Raw genomic sequence first — 24,243 nt, 5'->3', positions numbered from 1 at the left:
ATTGCTTTATCATGAGCAGTTATAGATGTTGGATCAAAATGCCTTTTGTTCTGGAATAAGCGGAAAGTGCAAAACTAAATCCTTAAAACAAAGAAGTTAAATTTATTCATTTATTGACACACAGCGCCCTTCAAGCAGCACTGCTAGCAATCCCTGCCCTGCCCCCCATTTAATCCTAGCCCAATCATGGGACAATTTGCAATAACGAATTAACCTACCAACTGGTATGTCTTTGGACTGTGGGAGGAAACCAGAACACCCGGAGGAGACCCACGCAGTCTTGGGGAGAATGTACAAGTTCCTTACAGACAGCCGTGGGAATGGAACCTGGGTGGCTGTTACTGTAAAACCAAGTGCTAACTGCTACACTGCCCGGTTAGTCAGCTTCTATGGTAAATGCTTTCATCTTGTCAGAACAATCATGAGACAGTAACTTCCGGGCAAACGTTGCTGCAACAATCTGATTATTGATGTTTACACGTGTACGGCACCACAAAAGTTAAGCCTATTGGGGGGGGGGGGGGAATGTATATTTTGACAGATATGACATTTGCAGTGTGTGGTTTGAGGGTACATACAATGTAGGAGGAGATTCTTTTACACGATATGGTGACATTGCGAAATGCTTCATTTAGGTTAGTGATTGAAGGTGAACCAATGCAGTATTAAAGACTATATTGGCTGAAGGATGGAGCAAAAACGACATTTGGGATTGATGGCAGGCAGGATGGGTTAAGGACGAACTCTTGTGTTAAGCACCAGTGGAGTGCAATAGTTTTCATACACTCAGTGGCCACTTTATGTACACCTGCTCATTAATACAAGTATCTAATCAGCCAGTCATGGGGCAGCAATGCAATGCATGAAAGCAAGCAGATCCAGTCAAGAAGTTCATTTGTTGTTCAGATCAAACATCAGAATGGGGAAGAATGTAACTTTGACCATGGAATGATTTTTGGTGCCAGATGGGTGGTTTGAGTATCTCATAAACTGCTGATCTCCTGGGATTTTTACGCCCAGCAGACTCTAGAGTTTACAGAGAATGGTGCAAAGAAAAACCACAGCAAAAAAAATTCATCCAGTGGGTGGTAGTTCTGTGGGTGAAATGATTTGTTTATGAGGAAGGTCAGAGGAGAATGGCCAGACTGTTTCAAGCTGACAGGAAGACAACAATAACTCAAATAACCACACGTGAAGCATGTAGAAAATAATCTCTGAATGCACAAGAAGTTGAACATTGAAGTGGATGGGTTACAGCAGCAGAAGACAGTGAGCATGCATTTGGCCATTTTACTAGGTCCTGCAGGTACGTACTAAAGTGGTCACTGAATGTATTTCATTGTTGTAGCCTTGGTCTTTGGAGCATGTGTATCTAAAGCAGTCTATCAGCATGCATTGGTGAAAGTATGGAGGTATAAGGTGTTAGCGTTATCTTACAACAGTGATACAGATTTGCTTGTAGAAAATGTGTGATGGCAACTTGCAAATCATACAACTTGGAATTGAGATCAACTTTGTTTGGAATTCCTCATATGTGGCAAGAAAATTGTGCCAGGGAAATTGATATTCAGGCTGAGTACCCCTTATCCAAAATTCCAAAATCTTAAAAACCCCCAAAATCCAAATTTTGAGTGCTGGCATGAGGTCACAAATGGAAATTCCACAAGGTACTGGGAAGGTTCCTGGGGACACACAGCTCTCTGCGCGCCACAGACCGGTCTGAGAAGTGAACTCACATACATACTGAATAGAAGTTAATGAAGAATAGAAAAACACTGCTTAAAAGCAAAAAAAAAATCTTGGTCGTGTATTGAAATGGTCAGTGTCAGAGTGAACATATGCTGGTTGACGGTATGTTGATCATGAAATAAAGATTCGGCAAGCTGGTGCCAGAAATTTAAGAACGGTCACAACATTAAGGTTTTAAAGCGTCTGCTGATAGTGAAGAAGCAGAGAAATTAGTTTGCCAAGATCGTCACTGAAAATCTAATACCAGAACATGTCGACAATAGTAATTGTTTTTATACCTTTGACCTAAAAACAAAATACAGATAGTGTACTGTAACCTTTTAATCAAAACGCGCATTGTGGGTAGAGACTGCCGTTGTTTGTTGTTGCTCAACAGTTGATTCAGGTATTCTGATGCTGTTGTGCTGTATTTGTTACCCTACACATTATTCTTTCATTATTTTAATGATATGTAGTAATTTCATGTAATGATATGTAATAATGTGTGTGATGAACAAAGACTGCTTACTGAATCAGAGATTATGGTGATCCCAAGCTATCTCATCATGTATTCCAAAATCTGAAATGCGTTCAGCATTTTGGATAAGGGATATTCAACCTGTATTAGTGTTCTATTCAGACAGTGGAAGTTCAAAACCTTGGGAAATATTTTGAGCTTTAGTTTTTTCTGATGTTCAGAAGTCCCATTACATTCTTTTGCCCATATTCTGCAGACTTTTTCTTGATATTGTACCATTGGTGGTGAGTGATTGCTATATTGTGGAGAACGAGTCTGGTGGGAAGTTGTGTGAGGGAAGTCACAGGATTAAATTAAGTCATTAAAGCACTGAGACTGTGCCTATTGGACCCATATGGTTTATGCTAGCTCTCATGTAATCTTGTGCATCTTATTGATCATAGCAGTACAGAATTATTTTACCTCCATGAGCTTGTCAAGTTTCTCCATTTGAGCATCTCTGTACTATCATGTGTAAGAATAATATTTATTAATTGCACGCATCTTTAAGTCCTTAAAGTATAGCATCAACCATATCGACTTTTAATGTCAGTATCTAGAAGTGCGAATGCTGCAGCTGAAATCTGCCCTTGTCAAAATCTCAATCAAATATTCTTATATTGGTTGTCTTGTGGCGACCCATTCCCTGGCACATCCGAACCGGCTCACAATTAGATAGCCTACGGGGGTTTGCGAGCACTGAGCTTTGAAGCCTCTGCGCCACGGGGGGGCAGGTTGAGGGAGGCTTAAAAGTGAGGCTGAGGATTTCGAATAAAGTTTTTTTTTTCCTTCAACTGCAGTTACCGATTCCGTGTCGTAATTTTAGCACTGCGTGTAGCACACCGCTACAATTGGTGACCCCGACGGTCCAAACGATTTTTGGACCAGAAATGACCGACGCCGCCTCTGTTCATGCGGTTTCGTTGAAACTGCCAGGTTTCTGGACACAGCGCCCGGACCTATGGTTCCAGCAAGCCGAAGCCCAATTCCAAGTTCGCCAGATCACCTCAGAAGACACCCGCTACTACTACGTGGTGAGCTCCCTCGACCAGGACACAGCGGCCCAGGTCGCGGAGTTCGTACAGTCGCCCCCGGCAGACGGCAAGTACACGGAATTCAAAGCCCTGCTCCTCAGGACTTTCGGACTCTCACGGCGCGAGCGGGCTGCCCGTTTACTGCACCTGGATGGCTTGGGCGACAGACCTCAATCGGCTTTAATGAATGAGATGTTGTCTCTCGCCGACGGACACACACCCTGCCTCATGTTTGAGCAGGCATTCCTGGAGCAGCTGCCCGAGGACATACGCCTGCTGCTGTCCGACGCGGATTTCAGTGACCCCCGGAAGGTGGCAGCCCGGGCGGACTTGCTGTGGAACGCCAAAAAGGTGAGCGGGGCGTCCATCGCACAGATCTCCCAGCCACGCTCCCAGCAGCAAACCAGTCCAGGCCCGGCCACAGAGCCCGCCAACCCCCAGCCCAAGGAACACTGGTGCTTCTACCACCAGCGGTGGGGCGCAGAAGCCTGCCGTTGTCACCCGCCCTGCAAGTTCCCGGGAAACGCCAGGGCCAGCCGCCGCTGATGGCTATGGCGGCTGGCCATCGGGATAGCCTCCTGTATGTGTGGGACAGAAGGTCGGGACGCCGGTTTTTGGTCGATACTGGTGCCGAGATCAGCGTTTTACCTCCGACGAGTTACGACACCCGCAGCAGGGCACTGGGTCCCCCCCGAGGGCCATGAACGGCAGCACAGTAAGGACCTATGGCACCCGTCAGGTGCAGCTACAGTTCGGCTCCAGCCAGTTCACGTGGGACTTTACACTGGCCGCCGTAGCCCAACCACTTCTGGGTGCGGATTTTTTGCGGGCTCACAGCCTACTGGTCGACCTGCCCAGGGAAAGACTGGTACACGCCGAGACCTTTCAGACGTTCTCCCTGGGTGCAGCCCAGTTGCCAGCCCCTCACCTCGGCTCCATCACGCTGTCTGACAACGACTTCACCAGGGTCCTGGCGGATTTCCCATCGGGTCTGGCACCGCAGTTCACAGCGGCCATGCCCAGACACGGCGTACAGCACCACATCCCGACCCAGGTGCCACCCCTTCACGCCTGCGCTCGGCGGCTTCCCCCAGACAAGCTCCGACAGGCGAAGGAGGAGTTCCAGAGGATGGAGGAATTGGGGATCATCCGGCGGTCCGACAGCCCATGGGCCTCTCCCCTGTACATGGTGCCCAAAGCGACGGGAGGCTGGAGACCATGCGGCGACTACCGCAGGCTGAACGAGGCTACCACACCGGACCGCTACCCTGTGCCGCACATTCAGGACTTTGCAGCAAACCTGCACAGCGCACAGATCTTCTCCAAGGTAGACCTCGTCCGAGGGTACCATCAAATCCCGATGCATCCTGACGACGTCCCCAAAACGGCTCTCATCACCCCATTTGGCCTTTTCGAGTTCCTCCGCATGCCGTTCAGCCTGAAGAATGCCGCACAGACGGTGGGACGGGACCTGGACTTCGCGTTCATCTATTTGGACGACATCCTCATAGCCAACAGCAGTCGTCAGGAGCATCTGTCCCACCTCCGTCAACTCTGCGCCCGACTGAGTGAGTACGGTCTTACAATCAACCCCGCCAAATGCCAGTTTGGACTCGATACCATTGAATTCCTGGGCCACAGGATTACTAAAGACGGGGCAACCCCTCTGCCCGCTAAGGTAGATGCGGTCCGCCACTTCCCCCGACCCACCACGATCAAAGGCCTTCAGGAATTCGTAGGTATGGTCAATTTCTACCACCGCTTCCTCCCTTCAGCTGCCCGGATCATGCGCCCCCTGTTCGCCCTGATGTCGGGTCCGAGCAAGGACATTACCTGGGGCCGCTTTCGTTCAAACGAAGGAAGCTTTGGCGAATGCCGCAATGCTAGTACATCCCAGAATGGACACCCCTACCGCCCTCACAGTGGACGCATCAAACACGGCAGTCGGTGGGGTGCTGGAGCAACTCATCGCAGGTCGCTGGCAACCCCTGGCGTTTTTCAGCAAACACTTGCGGCCACCCGAGCTCAAGTACAGTGCTTTCGACCGGGAACTGTTGGCGCTCTACCTGGCAATCCGGCATTTCAGGTACTTCCTAGAAGGTCGGCCCTTCACCGCCTTCACGGACCACAAAACCGCTTACCTTTGAGTTTACGAAAGCGTCAGACCCCTGGTCGTCCCGCCAGCAACGCCACCTGTCCTACATCTCTGAATACACGACGGATGTCCGGCACGTCTCGGGTAAGGACAATGTCGTGGCGGATGCGCTCTCTTGCCCTACCGTTCATTCCCTTTCCCAAGGGGTAGACTTTGAGGCACTGGCAGAGGCGCAGCAGGCGGATGAGGAGATTCCGAGTTACAGAACCATGGTCTCTGGTTTGCAGCTCCAGGACCTCCCCGTAGGCCCGGGTGAGAGGACCCTACTCTGTGACGTCACCACCGGCCAGCCCCGTCCCGTCGTCCCGACAGCCAGGCGGCGCCGTGTTTTCGACTCCATTCATAACTTGGCGCATCCCTCCATCCGGACGACTGTCCGGATGGTTTCCAGCAGGTTCGTTTGGCACGGACTCCGCAAACAGGTCAGTGAATGGGTCAAAACGTGCATGCACTGCCAGACGGCCAAGGTGCAGCGGCACACCAAAGCCCCACCGCAGCAGTTCCATCCCGCCCACCGGCGTTTCGACCACATTCATGTGGATATCATGGGCCCCCTGCCAGTGTCACGCGGAGCGCGGCACCTCCTGACTATCGTGGACTGGTTCACAAGATGGCCAGAGGCTGTCCCGTTCACCGACACCACCTCCAAATCTTGCGCCCGAGCCCTGATCACCACCTGGATATCTCGCTTTGGTGTACCAGCCCACATTACCTCTGACAGAGGCGCCCAGTTCACCTCCAGCCTGTGGTCAGCTATGGCCAGCCTTTTGGGGACTCAGCTGCACCACACAACTGCCTACCACCCACAGTCGAACGGGCTAGTGGAGTGTTTCCACCGTCACCTGAAGTCAGCCCTCATGGCCCGCCTGCGAGGAGCCAACTGGGCGGACGAGCTTCCCTGGGTCCTACTCGGCATCCGCACAGCGCCCAAGGACGACCTGCATGCCTCGTCGGCCGAGTTGGTATACGGCGCGCCCCTGGTCATCCCCGGGGAGTTCCTACCAGCCCCACAGGGGCAAGAGGAAGATCCTGCAGCAGTCCTGGGCAGACTACGCGAGAAGCTCGGTAACCTGGCCCCCATACCCACTTCACAGCACGGGCGGAACCCGACCTGCATACCCAAAGACCTGCAGAGCTGTAAGTTTGTGTTTGTACGAAGGGGCGGGCATCGGCCACCGCTGCAGCGGCCATACGAGGGGCCATTTATGGTGCTCCGGAACAACGGGTCCACGTTCGTGCTGGACGTTGGGGGGAAAGAGGAGGTTTTCACGGTGGACCGCCTCAAACCGGCCCATGTGGACCTGGCACAACCGGCCGAGTTTCCGGCACCTCGGCGCAGAGGCCAACCTCCCAAGCAGGTTCTGGCCCAGACTGTGGACATTGGGGGGTGTATCGCCGGTTCTGGGGGGCGGTTATGTGGCAACCCAATTCCTGGCACATCCGAACCGGCTCACAATTAGATAGCCTACGGGGGTTTGCAAGCACAGAGATTTGGAGCCTTTGAGGGAGGCTTAAAAGTGAGGCTGAGGATTTCGAATAAAGTTTTTTTTCCTTCGACTGCAGTTACCGACTCCGTGTCGTAATTTTAGCGCTGCGTGTAGCACTCCACTACAGTCTGTCCTTTGTTCCCAATAAAATTTGTGTTGTCTCGTTGATGTGTATGGATTTTGCCATACGTTTACAGAACCCTATTTCCTATATTCCAAACTTATATTTACAAATCATGATGTGGCTGTTACTACCAAACTCAAATGACCAGAGGTTCAATGTGCACCACGTAAACCCTGTTCCCCAAGTAGAATTTAAGAACTGTGATGCAAAAACGGTGATCAGTATATTTCAAAGCCAGGGTCTATCAAATATTTGGAGAGATCGGTTTGTCCCATGGTTTTGGAGAGAAAGCAAAATAATTCAGATACTGGAAATCTGGAACAAAAACGGGTAATACTGGAAAAACTCAGCAGGGTTCAACATATCGATAAAGTCAGTGGTCCAGGTTTGTGACTTAACACCAGGGGGATGTGGAAACGGCAAAGGATAATGAGCTGTGAAGTGGGAGATATGATTGGGTAATCAGAAGCTTACTTGAATGGATGGATTTTCAGAAGGTTTTTAAAAGCAGTCACAGAAAAAGAGCTTGATGACTCAAATTTCGTAATTCATAATAAAAAGATGAAAGAAAGCCACTTTTCAATGGAAAGGAAATGCCTTCTTCGTCATTTCTCAGAATTTTGCTACGGTGTTCCTGGAATGTTTCATTTATTAGCAGAAATATTAATTGCTGTGCTACTGATGTCCTGATCTTTTTAATATACTGTATATATTTTTTAAAAGATTTAGTTTTGCCAAGGCCCCTTGTTGAGTTTGTACATCGATGGCATATATAGAATAAGTGTTAAGCTGTTTAGGACGGAGATGAGAAGTTTTTTTTACTTTAAAGGTGATGAATCTTCAGAATTCTCTACCTGGAGCTCACTCATTGTGTTCGTTCAAAGGATGGATGGATTTATGGACATTAAGGGAATCAGTGTATATGGGTGTTATTCTGGAAATTAACACTGAGCTAAAAGACAGTCGCGATTTTGATGAATATTGGAGCAGGTTCAAGGATAGCAATACCAGTTCCAGTTTCTTATACTTGAGTTTCTGGGCAATTACAGCAGGTCGATATCGGTAGTATCTTGGTGTTGCAGATTTTTGTATGTTTTTTATCCTCACTTTCTGATGAATATGCTATTGAAGCAGTATTTAGTAATTGAGAAAAAGTGCTATATTTAATAATACTATGTTTAAAACTGGTGCAATCATCATTTATGTATGAACATCTTCAATTGATAAATTTTAAAGTAAATTTAATAAATTTGGGATTTTGGAGCTCTTGCAATGTGCATTTGATTTACTTAAGGTAATTAGTTTGGTCTGCTGTTATCTTGATGACACTGTAGTTTTGGGGCTATTTCAGCTTCGCTTATTCCAGGATCTCCAATAGATTACGGGGGAGACCGTTCACCAGTGGTGAGGACCAAAAAGGTATGATCCAGGGAGGTGGAAGAGCACTTGCAAGACTGTTTTGAGTTGGTGGACTGGACAATATTCAGGGACTCATCTTTGAAAATGAATGAATACACAGCAGTTGTCCCCGATTTCATCAAGACCTGCGTGGGTGAGTGGGAACCTTTGAGAACATGCCTAACACCCAACTCAAAAACCATACGTGAACCAAGAGATTCATAGAGTGCCGAGGGCTCTGTCTGTGGCATTCAAGGCCAGTGATCCAGAATTGTACAGGAAGTCCAGATACAAGCTACGGAAGGCTATTTTAAGAGCGCAAAAACTATTCTAATAGAGATTTGAGATGGAATCAGGCGCACGTCAGCTCTGGCAGGGTTTGTAGGGCATTACCTCTTACAAGGTGAAACCTAATGTTATGAATGGCTGTGATGCTTCACTCCCAGATGAGCTCAATGCCTTCTCTGCACACTTTGAAAGGGAAAATAAAGCTACATCTATGCAAATCATTAGGTGACCTTGTGATCTCTGTCTTGGAGGCCGAGGTCAGGACATCTTTCAAGAGGGTGAACCCCTTCAAGCTGACAGGCCCTGAAGAGGACCTGGTGGGGAATTGAAGACCTGTGCTGACCATTTGGCAGGAGTGTTCAAGGAATGCTTCAATTTCTCACTGCTGTAGTCGGAGATTTCTAACCACTTCAAAAGGGTGACAGTGCCCAAGAAGAGCTGAGTGAGTTGCCTCAATGACTATCACCCAGTTGTACTCACATCTACTGTGATGAAGTGCTTTAAGAGGTCGGTCGTGGTCAGAAGCAATTCTTGCCTAAACAAGGACTTGGATCTGCTGCAATTTGCCTACTGCCATAATAGGTCTACAGCAGATACAATTTCACTGGCTCGGCACCTGAGCTCGGATTATAGTAGTACTTACATCTGGCTACTGTTTATTGATTACATCTCAACATTCTGCAAAATCATACCCTCAGTTCTAATCAAGCTCCAAAACCTGGGCCTCTACCTTTTTCTGCAAATGGATCCCTGACTTCCTCACAGTAAGTGCAGATCAGAAATAACATAACCTTCTCGCAGACGATCAACACTGGCGCACCTCAGGGATGTGTGCTCAGCCCACTTCCCTACTCTTTCTGTACCCACAACTGTGGCTAGGCACAGCTCAAACACCAACTATAAATTTGCCTTTGACACAACTATTACTGGCAGAATTTCAAATGATGATGAGGAAGCGTACAGGAGTGAGATAGATCAGCTGGTTGAGTAGTGTTGCAACAACAACCTTGCACTCAGCGTTAGTAAGATCAAGGATTGATTGTGGACTTCACAAAGGGGATGTCAAGGGAACACATACTAGTCCTCCTCGAGAGATGATGAGCAGTTTCATATTCCTGGGTATCAACATCTTTGACAACTTATCCTGGGAACAACATACATGCAATTACAGAGAAGGCATGATAGTGGCTATATTTGATAAGGAGCTGGAGGAGAGTTGGTATATAACTAAAGACTTGCAAGTTTCTACAGGTGTAGCATGGAGAGCATTCTAACTGGCTGCATCACCATCTGGCATGTTCGGACCTCTGCACAGGATCAGAACAGACTGCAGGAAGTTATAAACTCAGCCAGTGCCATCACTGGAACTAGCCTCCCCAGCACTGTCAAAGGGCAATGCTCCAACAAGGCGGCATCCATCATTAAGGACCCCCATCACCCAGGGTACACCCTTTTCTCATTGCTGCCATCAAGAAGGAGGTACAGGTGTCTGAAAACACACACTCAGTGTTTCAGGGGCAGTTTGTTGCCCACCGCCATCAGATTTCCTAATGGACAATGTACCCATGACCACTATCTCAGTATTTTTTCTCTTTTTTCCCCATTTACATTTCTTAATAGTAATTTATAGTTTGTTTTTATTATTTTGTACTGCTACCACAAAGCAACAAATTTCACAACATATGCCAATGAAATTATAAGTGATTCTGACTACATAATCATTGTGAGAATCGAGTCTGAAGCCTATACTTGCAACCAGAAATGCCACTGGTGAAATATAGGTCTTTATGTTTAGGCTTGGTTAATGTGCTTAATGACTCACTCAGTGTGATCGTAAGATAAATCGAGCCTTTTTAAATCTTGAGGCACATATCTACAGAAAGGATCAGGAGATTTCTTGAAGCAATGATGCTGCAAATCAGTAAGTTGATTCTTTTTCTACCCTGCCGCTTAATAAAATAGATTTCAGAATCCAAGGAAGGGGAGATCAGTGTCTTGGTTCCTTTCTCTTGCTGAGGGATGGAGTTTTTAGTGGACCAAATGTGTAATGAAGTTAATTATAACTAAACTGTAATACGAAAGGGAGAAGATTCTTGTCTTGGGTATGCCGTGCCCTTCTTAGACTATAGTGTGCACACTCTGATAACTCTGCTGCTGTTTCGTTAGAATGCTTCAACGAAATACGTTGGGGATTGCATGGATTATAATCTCTGGCATTTGGAGAACTATGAGATTGATTATCCAGTAGGGGCATAGTAGAACTTCGAAAGGATATATTGTCTTTTTGTGGAAAGTCTATGACTACAGGATGTAAAGTTAAAATGAGAGAACTCCTTTTAAAAGTGAGGGTGAAAGTTTTTCTCAAAGTGTGGCAAGTATGTGGAACTTTTGTTGCCAAATAAGTGCTTGCTACTTATCAATTTATGGTTTTAAATTTGAGTGCATAAGTGTAGTTAGTATGGACTAAAAGATATCGTGCAAAGATGTATTCTCGGTGAGTGGTTTACCTCTGGACTGGTCTGTTTGCTTTTTTCACCAAATATGACTGTATTGTACGTAGTTCAGAAATGAAAAGTTGCCAATATCCTGTCCCAGTATGCCTGTTTTACTCTTGAGGTATGAGGTGATGTGCCTGAGAACTTTAATACTTATCTGACCATGAAAATCAGTTGCTGATCATGTGCAGGGCCTTGAGATAGGGTGAGAGGTAGACGAATGGGCCTTTGTTCATTTGCAGGAACTGCTGTGTCCTTCCAAATCACATTTGGATTGTATTGAAGAGAGAAGGTTAGTAAATACTTTGAAATAGACTAGTGATTTGGTGTTCTTTTATAGGTCTTCAGCTGAGCCAAAGTCCTGGAACTCCCTACTTATCATCAGTGTCTTTAACACAGCAACTATAGTGGTTCAAGGGAGTTCACCCCCAACTTTATCAAGAGTAGTCAGTATTGATGATCAGCTGCTGTGATCAATAATTTAAAAATTACAGCTATGCTATTTACATCATCCATTGCAGATAGACAACAAATGAGGGCTGTAAGGACTGAGGTACAGAATTTTCCATTGTCTTTTAAGAAGCACTCGCACAATACTGGAGGAACTCAGCAGGTCAGGCAGCATCTGTGGAGAGGAATAAAGAGCTAACGTTTCAGGCAGTGATTGTTCATTATTCTGGATTTCCAACATCTGCAGAATCTCTTGTGTTTTTCCTTTTAAGAAATGTGGGGGTTTACCTATCTGATAAGACGTCTGTTGCAAAGATTAATTTTCTCTATTTATTTGCCAACGTATTACTTTATTTCATGCCACCCATCTTGCTAAGACTGAAATTGTAGAGCAGCGGGGGCCGTGGGAGTTCGTGAAGCTTCCTTCATGTTTTGATGGTCAAAGTGAGCATAGAAAGCAGTGAGCTCATCTGGAAGTGAAGCTGTGTTGTCACCGATGTTGTTTGACTTCACTTTGTCAGAGGTCATAGTATTCAAGTTCTGCTACAGCTGTTGAGCATCCTTCATTGATTCAAGTTTAGTCCAGAATTGTCGCTTTGCTCATAAGGTGACCTTCTAGAAATCATACCTGGAGTTCTTGTATCTTTCTTGGTCACCAGACTTGAATGCTTTGGTTCTGGCCCTTGGCAGATTACCAATCTCACTGTTCATCCAGGGCTTCTAGTTGGGAAAGACTGAATGATTTTGTGAGGGCACACTTGTCTAGGACATTTGATAAGGTCCCACATAGGAGATTGGTGGGTAAAATCAGAGCTCATGGCATTGGGGGGAAGATATTGACATGGATAGAAAACTGGTTGGCAGATAGAAAGCAAAGGGTAACGGTGAATGGGTGTTTCTCTGAATGGCAGGTGGTGACTAGAGGGGTGCCACAGGGCTCAGTATTGGGATCACAGCTGTTTATGATTTGCATCAATGATTTAGATGAAGGCATTGAGAATAACATCAGCAGGTTTGCTGATGATACTAAGCTGGGTGGCAGTGTGACATGTGATGAGGATGTTAGGAGAATTCAGGGTGACTTGGATAGGCTGAGTGAGTGGGCAGATACTTGGCAGATGACGTTTAATGTGAATAAGTGTGAGGTTATCCAGTTTGGGAGTAAGAGCAGGAAGGCAAATTATTATCTGAACGGTGTAGAGTTAGGTAAGGGAGAAATACAAAGAGATCTAGGAGTCCTTGTTCATCAGTCACTGAAGGTGAATGAGCAAGTGCAGCAGGCAGTGAAGAAGGCTAATGGAATGTTGGCCTTTATTATAAAGGGAATTAAGTACAAGAGCAAGGAAATCCTTTTGCATTTGTACAGGGCCCTGGTGAGACCACACCTGGAGTATTGTGTACAGTTTTGGTCTCCAGGGTTAAGGAAGGACATCCTGTCTACAGAGGACGTGCAGCGTAGATTCAAGAGATTAATTCCTGGGATGTCCGGACTGTCTTACACAGAGCGGTTAGAGAGACTGGGCTTGTACACACTGGAATTAAGGAGATTGAGAGGGGATCTGATTGCAACATATAAGATTATTAAGGGATTGGGCAAGATAGAGGCAGGGAATATGTTCCAGATGCTGGGAGAGTCCAGTACCAGAGGGCATGGTTTGAGAATAAGGGGTAGGTCATTTAGGACAGAGTTAAGGAAAAACTTCTTCTCCCAGAGAGTTGTGGGGGTGTGGAATGCACTGCCTCGGAAGGCAGTGGAGGCCAATTCTCTGGATGCTTTCAAGAAGCAGCTAGATAGGTATCTTATGGATAGGGGAATCAAGGGATATGGGGACAAGGTAGGAACTGAGTATTGATAGTAATTGATCCGCCATGATCTCAAAATGGCAGTGCAGGCTCAAAGGGCTGAATGGTCTACTTCTGCACCTATTGTCTATTGACTGTTTTTTATAAAGTCTGACAACTGTGGTGTATTCATTCAAATCCAGTGATGTGTCCTTGTACACGGCCCAGTCCACCAACTTGAAGCAATCCCAGTGCTGCACCTCTGCCTCCTGTGACCAACTCTTTGTTGTCCTCAACTCTGGAGTCTTGCTGTTTAGTCCCTGCCTGTGTGCAGGAAGGAGGAGGGCAGGTAAGTGATCAGATTTCCTGAATTGTGGTTTGGGCCTGGAACAGTAGGCATTACTTATCATAGTATAGCAGCGGTCTAGTGTGTTGGGACCCCTCGTGCTACCAGTCATATGCTGATTGTAACTGGGCAGAGATCGCTTCAAGCAAACCCTGGACTATGATTTGAAATGCGTCGTGGACTGTTCATTGTTTGGTGACGGCAGAATACAGTATCTTGAGTGCGTGATTACATTCGGCCGATGGTGGTATTCAAACTACAAAGGAGAACTCGCTTGGGAAATAGAACAGTCAGCACATGATCGCTAAGTGTTTCAGGAGAATGTGAGAATGACAAAACAGACATATCAGTATGACACTTAATGCTTTGACAAACTTCTATAGATGTATGATGACTGGTTGCATCACGGCCTGGTATGGAAACACCAGTGCCCTTGAACGGAAAATCCTACAAAAAGTAATCCATCACCGGTAAAGTTCTCCACTCCAATAAGCGCATCTACATGGAGCACTGTCGTCAGGGAACCCTGCCACCCAGGCCGTGCTCCCTTCTTGCTGCTGCCATCAGGAAGAAGCTACAAGAGCCTCGGGACCCACACCACCAGGTTCAGCTATTACCCCTCAATTATCAGGCTCTTGAACGAGAGGGGATAACCTTCTCAGCTTCACTTGCCCAATCTGAACTGCTCCCACAACCTATGGACTTACTTTCAAGGACTCTTCACCTCATGTTTGCGATATCTATTGATTACTTGTTTGTTATTTTTGATTCTTTGTATTTGCACAGCTTTTGCACTTAGGTTGTTTGTCTGCCCTGTTGGCTGCAGTCTTCCATTAATCCTTTTATGGTCCCAGGAATTACTGAGTATGCCCGCAAGAAAATAAATTTCAGGGTTGTATATGGTGACAAATATGTATTTGATATTAAATTTACTTTAAGCTCTGAACTTTATTATCAGTAATCCAAGGAAGATGCTATTTTCCTTGCCTGAATTATAGTTGTGTAGCACATGCAAATGCAGACTTTGGGTGTTGAGTGCTGGAAGCATGTTGTGTTAGTAAGCATTAAAAATAACTTCACCCACACCAATCTGTTTCACATCAGGAGGCTGTATACGTGGGAGGAATATGGGATGTGCTTTTTTTTTAAAAAAAACAAACTACTTTTGCTGCGTTTCGATCTGAAATGTTGGCAGGTCCTGTCTGCCGACAGGCACCTGCTCCACCTACTGAGTTCCTGCATCAGATGTTGTTCCTTTTTTCTGCTGATGTTGTGACCAAGTATTGCCAGACTTCCTGTTTAAGGATTTCCATTCCTTTGCAAGGCTGGTTATGATCAGTCATGCAAATCTCACAGCAAGGGTTACTTTGCACTAAAAAAATCACTCTGAATAGGAAAGTGACGATTGTGATAGGTACCTTGGCACTTTTGGAGTATTTAACATTTTCCTTATTTACATGTGTCAAGCATAGCTAGCTCACTGTCCCTCAGAAATCAGTTTGTTTCCTTCAGTGTATTCACCAGGGTGCTGTACCTAGGTAAAATGGCCTAGAAATTGTTCCACATTGGCTTTTTGGTATTAGTACAGTGTAGTAGCCACTTTAATGCTATTGATGTAAGTTTCTGATAAAGAGCAAGAAGTTGGAGTGCAGGATTGTGAAAATGTGGTTTCTATTTGAATGCCACGTTGAAATTGAATTGCTGTTTTCAAGACCAGGGTTCTGCTTTGATGTGTTTCAAGTTTCAGTACTTGTGATATAACACAGTTGGAGCAATCTATCCAGACAGCTTTTAAAAGGACTGCTACTCTTTCTGCTACAGGGCAGCATGGACAATGAAACTGTCTTTGAGAAATTATTAATACTGGTGGTCATGGAATGATATGATGCCATTAACTGCCCGTGGTAGTTTCACAAACAGATCTTGTCAGTTCAGCACGAGCTGACGTGCCTGAGCAAAGTGTCATTTATCTGCAGAGGTGGGAATAGTAACTTGGCTCACACATGTCATTCAAATCAATGTTCCTGTGCCACTGACAAATATTTTACAGGTGTCAGGGAATGGTATTCTTGTTCAGGGAAAGGTTTGTGAGATGGATGATGAATCATAAAATGTGTTGGTATTTTTCACTAAAATACATTCAGTAACATGTCTAGTGTTGCATTTTTATTCATCTCTAATCCTTTTAAATTATGTGCCACTTGACATCACAGTTAATAGTTAAACATATTGGTGTGGATTTGGATCTCATATAGACCTGGCCAAGTTAGGATAGCAAGACTTATTTCTCAAGAATGTTGTTGGCCCTGATTCCTACAATAATCCAATTACTCCAACTTAACTGAATTTCAATTTCATCAGTATAACCTGATAACAAATTGGTGTGGGTAAAGTCATATTTAATGTCCCTCTAACATCAGTTCATGCCTCTATTCCACTGATTGTAAACACATTGTTAACAGTCACCAGGCAATGCGAGTCAAACCTTAAGCCCTGAAAAAGTGAACTACTAAGCAACAATTATTTAGTATGGAGAGTTGCACGATGCTGGTAATTACAAATGGTGGCCTAGAAGATTGAGCTTCTCCTGTACAGGTTAGTTGTATTCCCCATGGTTGTGTGTTTAATACATCAGTAATATTGTAAATATCCTGTTTGATTATGAATTCTTTGTTTACATAGTTCATTACAGGTTATATGTGAAAGTATGTGAATAGCATACATCATCATGTCACCATGTCCTATGTGTGCACCTCACACAAAACTAAAGTAAGACACTCATCCCACAGCTCCGTATTTATCTTTCAATTAGAGTTGTAGACCATAACAGTGGTGACGAGGGTAGTTGTAAATGTACCCGAGATGTCTACCTACCTACTGAAGCACCATGAGATGTTTTGAGTGATAAAGGTGCAGTGAGGTGTTTGGGTTTTTTTAAAAAAGCAGAGTGAGACCTTGGAGTTTAAAAAAAGGCAGAAAATAGATGAAGTCACAGATTCATAAATAGTCTTGGGTGATAATAATCATAAATTTTAAAAAAAAAAGCAGAAATGACTGGTTACATCAGAAAGATTGATGCATTTGATTACAAAAAAAAACCTGACTAGTGTATTCTGGATGAATTGAGCAATATTTTAAAGCAAATGGGAAAAGCAAGTGGCAGTTTTGCTGAGAGCATTGGGTGGAAAAGCATAGAGTTTGCTTAAAAATTTGACTGTTTCAACCAAACCAGTTGAAATTAGCTTGCCTGATTTCATGAAAGTAATGCATGAGCATTTAGAGCCAAAACCATTGTTGTTTGCAGAACAATTTGGGTTTCATAAGCAGAATCAAATGAAGGGGAGTCCATTTCAGTGTATGTAGCTGAATTGAAGTTGTCTGAGCATTGTCAGTTTGGTAATAGGCTTAATGATGCACTGAGAAATTGTTTAGCTTGTGGAATCTTAAAATAAATCATTCAAAAACAACATGCAACAAAGTCAGACACATACAAAGAGCGTGTTGGGCAGAAGAAAATAAGAGATAAAGATAAAAGTCAAGTTACGGTTTCAGAAAGAGCACTAATCTACATGCTGATGATCAAATTTGATAATGATGAGAGTGACACAGCTTGGTAGAGTTGAGAATTATAAAGTGAGAACTAACAAGACTTGGTTTACACCATAAGTGAATGACAAATTAATTAAAATGGAATTGGATTCTGGCTCAGCTGTTTCAGTTATTCTTCGGAATGAGCTTGAACAACGTTCAAAGATACTGTGAGTATCTAACTAGGAACTTGTGGTGGAGAAAAGATAACTCCTGTGGGAATGACATTCTTAAGAGAAATATAACAACCACCAAGCCACACTGGGCTTGTGCGGTTAAAAACAGGAAGGCCAGCATTGTGGAGACATGATTGGCTTAGGTAACTACAACTTATTGGAAATCTTTCCACTATTTCAATGCTTCACCCCCTGCAATAAGAGTCAACTGGAAACAAATTAAGAAAGATATGGATGATGTCATAAGTGTTCAATGATGGCCTTGAAAACACAAACATATCAAGAGTAAAATGGTGTTAAATGAAAATGTGGCACCCAAGTTTTACAAAACCTGGACAGTGCTGTATACCATCCACAATAAAGTAGTGAGTGAGCTAGGTTGTGAGGAGGCTGAAGGAATTCTTTCCAAGGTTGAGTGGAACCCGTGTGCAAAGCCGGGGGTTTTTAAGCCAAGAGGGATGGGTCTTGTCAGGATCTGTGGTGATCTTAAGGTCACTTTCAACCCAGTACCAAAAGTAGATCTGCCCAGGATAGGGGATATCTTTGCAAACATTTCTGGAGGAAAGCACTTCAGCAAAGTGGACTTGGCTGAAGCCTATCTACAGATAGAAATAGAAGAAGATTTCTCACCATAAACACTCAAAGAGCTTTCTTGCTATAATAGGCTTACTTTTGAAGCAGGACCTGCACCTGCACTCTGGCAGAAAACTAACACCAGGTGCTGTAAGGCTGCCCAGGCACTCAGTGTTACCTGGAAGACATCTTTGATACCAATGAGGATGACGAGGAACATCTCAAAAGTCTCGCGACCTGTGCCACCGCCTGATGCGTTGTGGGAAATGGAAGATTGTGAGCAGGCTGTATGCCCAGAGACCCAAGTTCCGAGAGCTTGGAAAAGCAACACAACAGACTTTTAACAAGGCAATTTGCTGATTTATGGTGTTATGTCTCCCCTCTCGCTGTGATACAGGGACACCTCTTTTTCCCTAATTATGGAGAGAGAGAGCCTGTGGTATGTCAAATACTGGGTGAATGAGTAGTCTTTGGGATACTGCGTCTGTGTCTTTATTGATGCTTTACTGCATACTTGAGTGCTTGGTCGGGGGGGATGGATCGTTGCTTTGCTGCTGCTTACGCGTGGGAGGGGAGATTTGTGGGGGGGCTTTGGGGTTCTAACATTTAACTGTCATTCATTCTTTAGGGCTCTCTTTTTGTGGATGTTTGGAAAGAAGAATTTCAGGATGTATATTGTATATTGTGACATTAAGTGTACCTATTGAAATGTACCCATTGAAAAAGACTAGAAGATTGTGGGCTCAGAGCACAATGCAACAAGTGTGAATTCTTTAACGCAATTGTTACATACTGTGGCCACGCTATCGATACACAAGTGTGCTGTGGTGGATGTTCCAAGGCCAAAGGACATGTCACAGTTGCTGAACTTTTTAGGATCTGTCAGTTATTATACCAGGTTCCTGCCTATTGTTATCCACCCCTCAAGTGCATTACTACAGATCAGGAAGAAGTGGTAATGGGCAAAGCAGTGTGAGGGGGCTTTCCAAAAGGCAAAGTAAATGATGATGTTAGGCACTGTTACACTCGCATCATGATCCATGTCAACCAGTGAAGCTTACCTGTGATGTCTCACCGTAAGTTATAGGAGCAGTTATGTCGCAGGTTATGAGTGACGGGAGTGAACACCCATAGCCTTTGCATCACGTTCCCTTACCACTGCAGAGAAAAGTTATGCACAGATTGATAGAGAAGCCTTGAATCTGTTTTGGGGTTTAAATATGTTAACCAGTACTTGTATGGGAGAGAGTTTACCCTCATTACTGATTATCAACCACTGGAGGCCATTTTCAATCCATAGAAGGGTGTTCCACTAACAGCAGCAATACAAATGCAGAGACGGGCTCTGTGTCTTGGAGGACACAATTACAAGATAGAATTCAAGAAGACAATTGATCATAGAAATATTGATGGATTTTCCCTTCACCCTTGGAAAAGGAAGTGCTATACCTGAATAATTTACAACAGTGCACACTCCCCTTGATGCATTCTCTCTAAAGCAAATCAAATTGTGGCAGAGATGTTCCAAAGGGAAACAACAGAAGACTCCACACTGTCTCCAGTCTACATGACAATTCAAAGTGACTGGGATGTGCAGCAAAAAATTCCTGTTTCCCCATTTTTACCAGTGCCGAGATGAACTTGCCCTTGACAGAGGTAGGGATTGAGAACTGCTGTACCATTCGAGATGAGAGCTAAATTGTTGGAGGAGCTACATGCCGGTCAAAATGAAAGTGTTGGCTTGAAGCTTTGTTTGGTGGCCTGGGATAGATGGCTGATTGAGCAGCTTGCCATGCGCTGTTTGGGATGTCAACACTTCCAGAAGAAAGGCACCCGGAGCTGTCAGAACCACTTCCTGCAGTCTGAGTCCGAGTTTATTGAGTTGTAGTTTATAGTTAAGCAGGGAGGAGTGTTGTGTATTTAATATATCAGTAATACTTGAGTAATAATTGTAAAAATGTTTGATTAGCAATTTTTACAAAATTTATTTTGGGTTGCACGTAAAAGTACGTGAATGGCACAGGTCATCAAGCCACCACACTATTAGTGTGTGCCTTGCTTAAAGTTTAAAAATAAAACCAAACTGGGGCGTGTATCTTTAGGGTTGTTTTTCTTTCAAATAGTTTGTTTTGGAATTTCAAAACTTATCGCCCACCTGCCTCAGTTGGTCTGATCCAGCCAATGCACAGGATTGCAGAGACAACAAGGCAGTGCTTCCATTAAAAAACACGTTAGTCACTATGTGTGCCTTTCCCGTGTCTGCACGTTGCGGCACAGAAGTATGGAAGGTAAGGGCATAGTGGACCCTTTGTTCCACCCATGGGAGAGACAGCAAGCCTCTCGGTACAGGCAACACACTGAACCTTGAGCTTCACACTCCCACAGCTGACGGTTCGATCGCAGCCTCCCTCCAGCTTTCAGACCACCTTTGTGATAGTAATTTTAATGAAATTGTTATTTTTGTATATACCACAGCATTTTTGTATGTTGGTGTTTAATGTTTGCATTGGATTTACCTTTACATGTTTCATGTATTTAAAAGAAAATTCTCATAAATATACTTTGTTCTTAAATGCCCAGTGCCCAAGAAGGGTAGGGTGAGTTGCCTCCACAATGGTCGCCCAGTTGCATTTAAACTGAGAGATGGTAAGTTGAAAGGGAGGGGCAGGTAGTGTTGAGGAAACAAGTAGGCTGCAGAAGGACTTGGACAGATTAGGAGAAGAGGCAAGGGAGTGGCAAATGAAATACCTTGTTGGAAAATGCATGGTCATGAACTATGGAAGTAGAAATAAATGTGCAGACCATTTTCTAAATGGGGAGGAAATCCAAAAATCTGAGATGCAAAGGGATTTGGGAGTCCTCCTGCAGAACACCCTGAAGGTTAGAAAAATGGAGGGTTTTGCACTAGGGAAATTCTAGGCAGTTTCTAGAGTAGGTTACATGGTCGGCACAACATTGTGGGCCGAAGGGCCTGTAATGTGCTGTGGATTATCTGTTTCTATGTTAGCTTGCAGGTAGAGTCAGTGGTGAGGAAGGCAAATGTAATGTTAGCATTCATTTCAAGTGGTCTAGAATATAAGAGAAGGGATGCGATGCTGAGGCTTTATAAGGCACTGGTGAGGCCTCACCTTGAGTATTGTGAACAGTTTTGGGCTCCTGATCTAAGAAAAGATCTGCTGGCACTGGAGAGGGTCCAGAGGAGGTTCACAAGGTTGATTCCGGGAATGAAATGGTTATCTTATGACTAATGGTTGTTGTTTGAGCACATGGAACAGAGGTAATCAAAAACAACATGAATCCCAGTTGGAAGGCATTCTGAATCGCTTTGCATTCCCTCTGTTAATGGCGATTTACAGATGCCAGTCAAGATGGAATGCTGTGATTATGATAATGATGGATCCCATGATTTAATCAAAGCATCCAAAACCAGTGTTCCCAAAATCCAAGAAGCATCACGGAGTGGAGCTGCGTTTGAATGCTTTAGTCCAAAGAAAAACAGAAGAAAAAAAACTATAAAAATTTAGAGACTGATTATTAAATCAGTGAGATTGTGAAAGAATATTCTTTCCTGGACTGTTGTGGGTGGCTGCCAGGTGAACTCTGCTGATGGCATTGATTTTGCCAGCTCCAGAGGTGACCTTCGCTCTCCTCATTCTCTACGTTATACAAGTCCTCATGGTTATAGTGAATATCTGATAGCGATCTGCTCCGTAGGAATAATTGTTCAAGACTATGACACTAACAAGATGTTCCCAGTATTAGGATTTGGTGCACAGATATTCCTGACTGGCAGATCTCATATGAATTTTCAGTTAATTTTAGCCCTGGGAGCCCAGAGTGCGCAGGAGTGTAAGGATTTGTGGATGCCTAGCGCAGCTGCCTTCCTCAAGTCAGATTATATGGACCAACAAACTTTCTCCCCCCATTATAAGCCATGTGGTAAGATTTGCAGCCAACTGCATCGTGACATTACATGTTGCTGATCATTACAGATGGAGTTGTAACAGATGTAGATGAAACAAGACGTGCCGTAGTAAATGTTTCTCAGCTGCCAGTATCTATTACATTGCTGGTGTTGGTGGAGCAGATTTTTGTGCCATGGGGTTCTGCGATCACCCACCGGAGAACCAGCTGTCAGAGATATTGTCCGATTGGTACCATTTAGGAGATTCCAGAATACTGCCAAAGAAGCTCTTGCACAAAGTGTACTGGCTGATGTGCCTCGACAAGTGAGGGGTTACTTTAACATGCACAAGCTCCCTCCTCCAAATGGCCCAAAGATGGAATGTGACCTGAAACTTGAAGGCTAGCTGGATTTCTAGCTGAATTATTTTTCCCCCCCAAAGTTGTTCTTTTAATTTGGTCTGATAACACAAGTCATAGGTGTGTGTCTTTCTGTGCGCAAGATCTATAATGAGGGCTGAATTAAGCAATGGTGTTGCTGTGTACATTGCACGGAATCGTATCGGCTGTTTGGCCTCTTTTAATCTGAACATTTGCAAGTTAAAGAAACACTCAATTGGTATTTCCACTTATGACAGCAAGAAGTAGTAGATATTCTATGAAGTTAGAGGTTTTGGCTGATTGGGTTTTGCGCAAGAATACTTTGAACATTTTCAAAACTAAGATTGCCAATTATACACTTGGGCTGTCAATTTTGATCAGCAATACTGGTTCATTTCTGTGAGTAACATACCCGATTTTAAACTGTGATGATTATGTCAGCCATTTTATTTCTAGTAGGCTGTAGTGAGTTCCTTTGACAATGGTATAACAATAGACAACACTGATATAATTTAAAGAGTCAGGCATTAGAGGGAAATTAAGAATAACTTTCCAAGCTGCTCTAACAATTTGATCTATAGTATAAATTACACAGGTTGACTACACCAGTGGCCTGCCGGTGTAGTCAACCTGTCACAGGAACAGCTTCCTGCAGTTGCAACCACAAACAGGCAGTTCATCGTGAAAAAGAAAAGGGAAGGAGAAAGAAAAAAAAGCATTTTTCTCTGTAAAGCTTGCTGTCTAATTACTTTCCATTACGCAGTGGATTTCTGTTGATTTGCTTATCTGAGCATCCTCTGTGTGGATCTCCAGTACTATATACAGTATTTTGTATTTTTTTAAAAAAGTTTTTTCATTTTATATCACATTTTGAACCAAATATTCAGATTGAATTATGCAACAAAAATTTGCTTTTTCGACTTTGCAGATGGAAATTTTGGCCCATATTGTGCACTTGCATTCTGTTAATTTTTCACTAACGTTCAGTACAAATATCTGTATGTAACAATGAAATGCAAATGTGTGATTTTCGTGTTGTGCATTATACAGAATGGGAAAACATCAAATAGTTGGCCAAAACAGTCTAGGATTATATCAAGAAAAGAAAGGTGTTCATGAGAATCTGTAAACAATGCATGCTGTTACAAGCTCTGCAATAAGTGAAGCAGTGGACTCTACCTCAGTAAATATATTTAAGACAAAGTTGGATAGATTATTACATAGTAGGGGAATTAAGGATTATGGGGAAAAGGTAGGGAAGCGATGAGTCCATGGCCAGATCAGCCATCATCTTATTGAATGGCAGAGCAGGCTCGACAGACCAGATGGCCAACTCCTGCTCCTACTTCTTATGTTCAGGGTCAGAATTTGCTGGAATTTAGAAGAATAAAGGGGGGTCTCATTGAAATCTTTTGAATGTTGAAAGGCCTAGACAGAGTAGATGTGGATAGGATGTTTCCCATGGTGGGGGAATCTAGGACAAGAGGATGAAGAAACTTCTTTAGCCAGAGGGTAGTGAATTTGTGGAATTTGTTACCACAGGCAGCTGTGGAAGCCAGGTTGTTGGGTGTATTTAAGGCAGAGCTTGATAGGTTCTTGAGAAGGTTGGGAGTGGGGAAGGATCAGCCATGATTAAATGATGGAGCAGACTCAATGGGCCAAAATGGCTTAATTGTGCTCCAATGTCTTATGGTCTTGGAAGGAGATGTGTGGGTCAAGTTTATTTTGCATTGTGTGGCTGCTGGGAATGCTCTGCTGGTAGTCGTGGTGGAGCCAGGTATGATCAATCCACAGTACAGTGGTTTGTTTCACACTATG

General features: G+C 44.2%; 1 protein-coding gene and 1 pseudogene across 2 annotated transcripts in view; both read left to right on the top strand.

The window, feature by feature from the left end:
* The window catches only part of LOC132378632 (copine-3-like), a 35,136-nt pseudogene extending 12,685 nt beyond the window's left edge, over positions 1–22,451 (top strand).
* The window catches only part of eepd1 (endonuclease/exonuclease/phosphatase family domain containing 1), a 137,875-nt gene that overhangs the window by 12,583 nt on the left and 101,049 nt on the right, over positions 1–24,243 (top strand). The window lies entirely within an intron of this gene.

This window comes from Hypanus sabinus, chromosome 20 (assembly GCF_030144855.1).
Source record: "Hypanus sabinus isolate sHypSab1 chromosome 20, sHypSab1.hap1, whole genome shotgun sequence".
NCBI classification, from domain to species: Eukaryota; Metazoa; Chordata; class Chondrichthyes; order Myliobatiformes; family Dasyatidae; genus Hypanus; species Hypanus sabinus.
The sequence above is the reverse complement of the archived record's forward strand: the minus strand, read 5'-3'. Positions and strand labels throughout refer to the sequence as shown.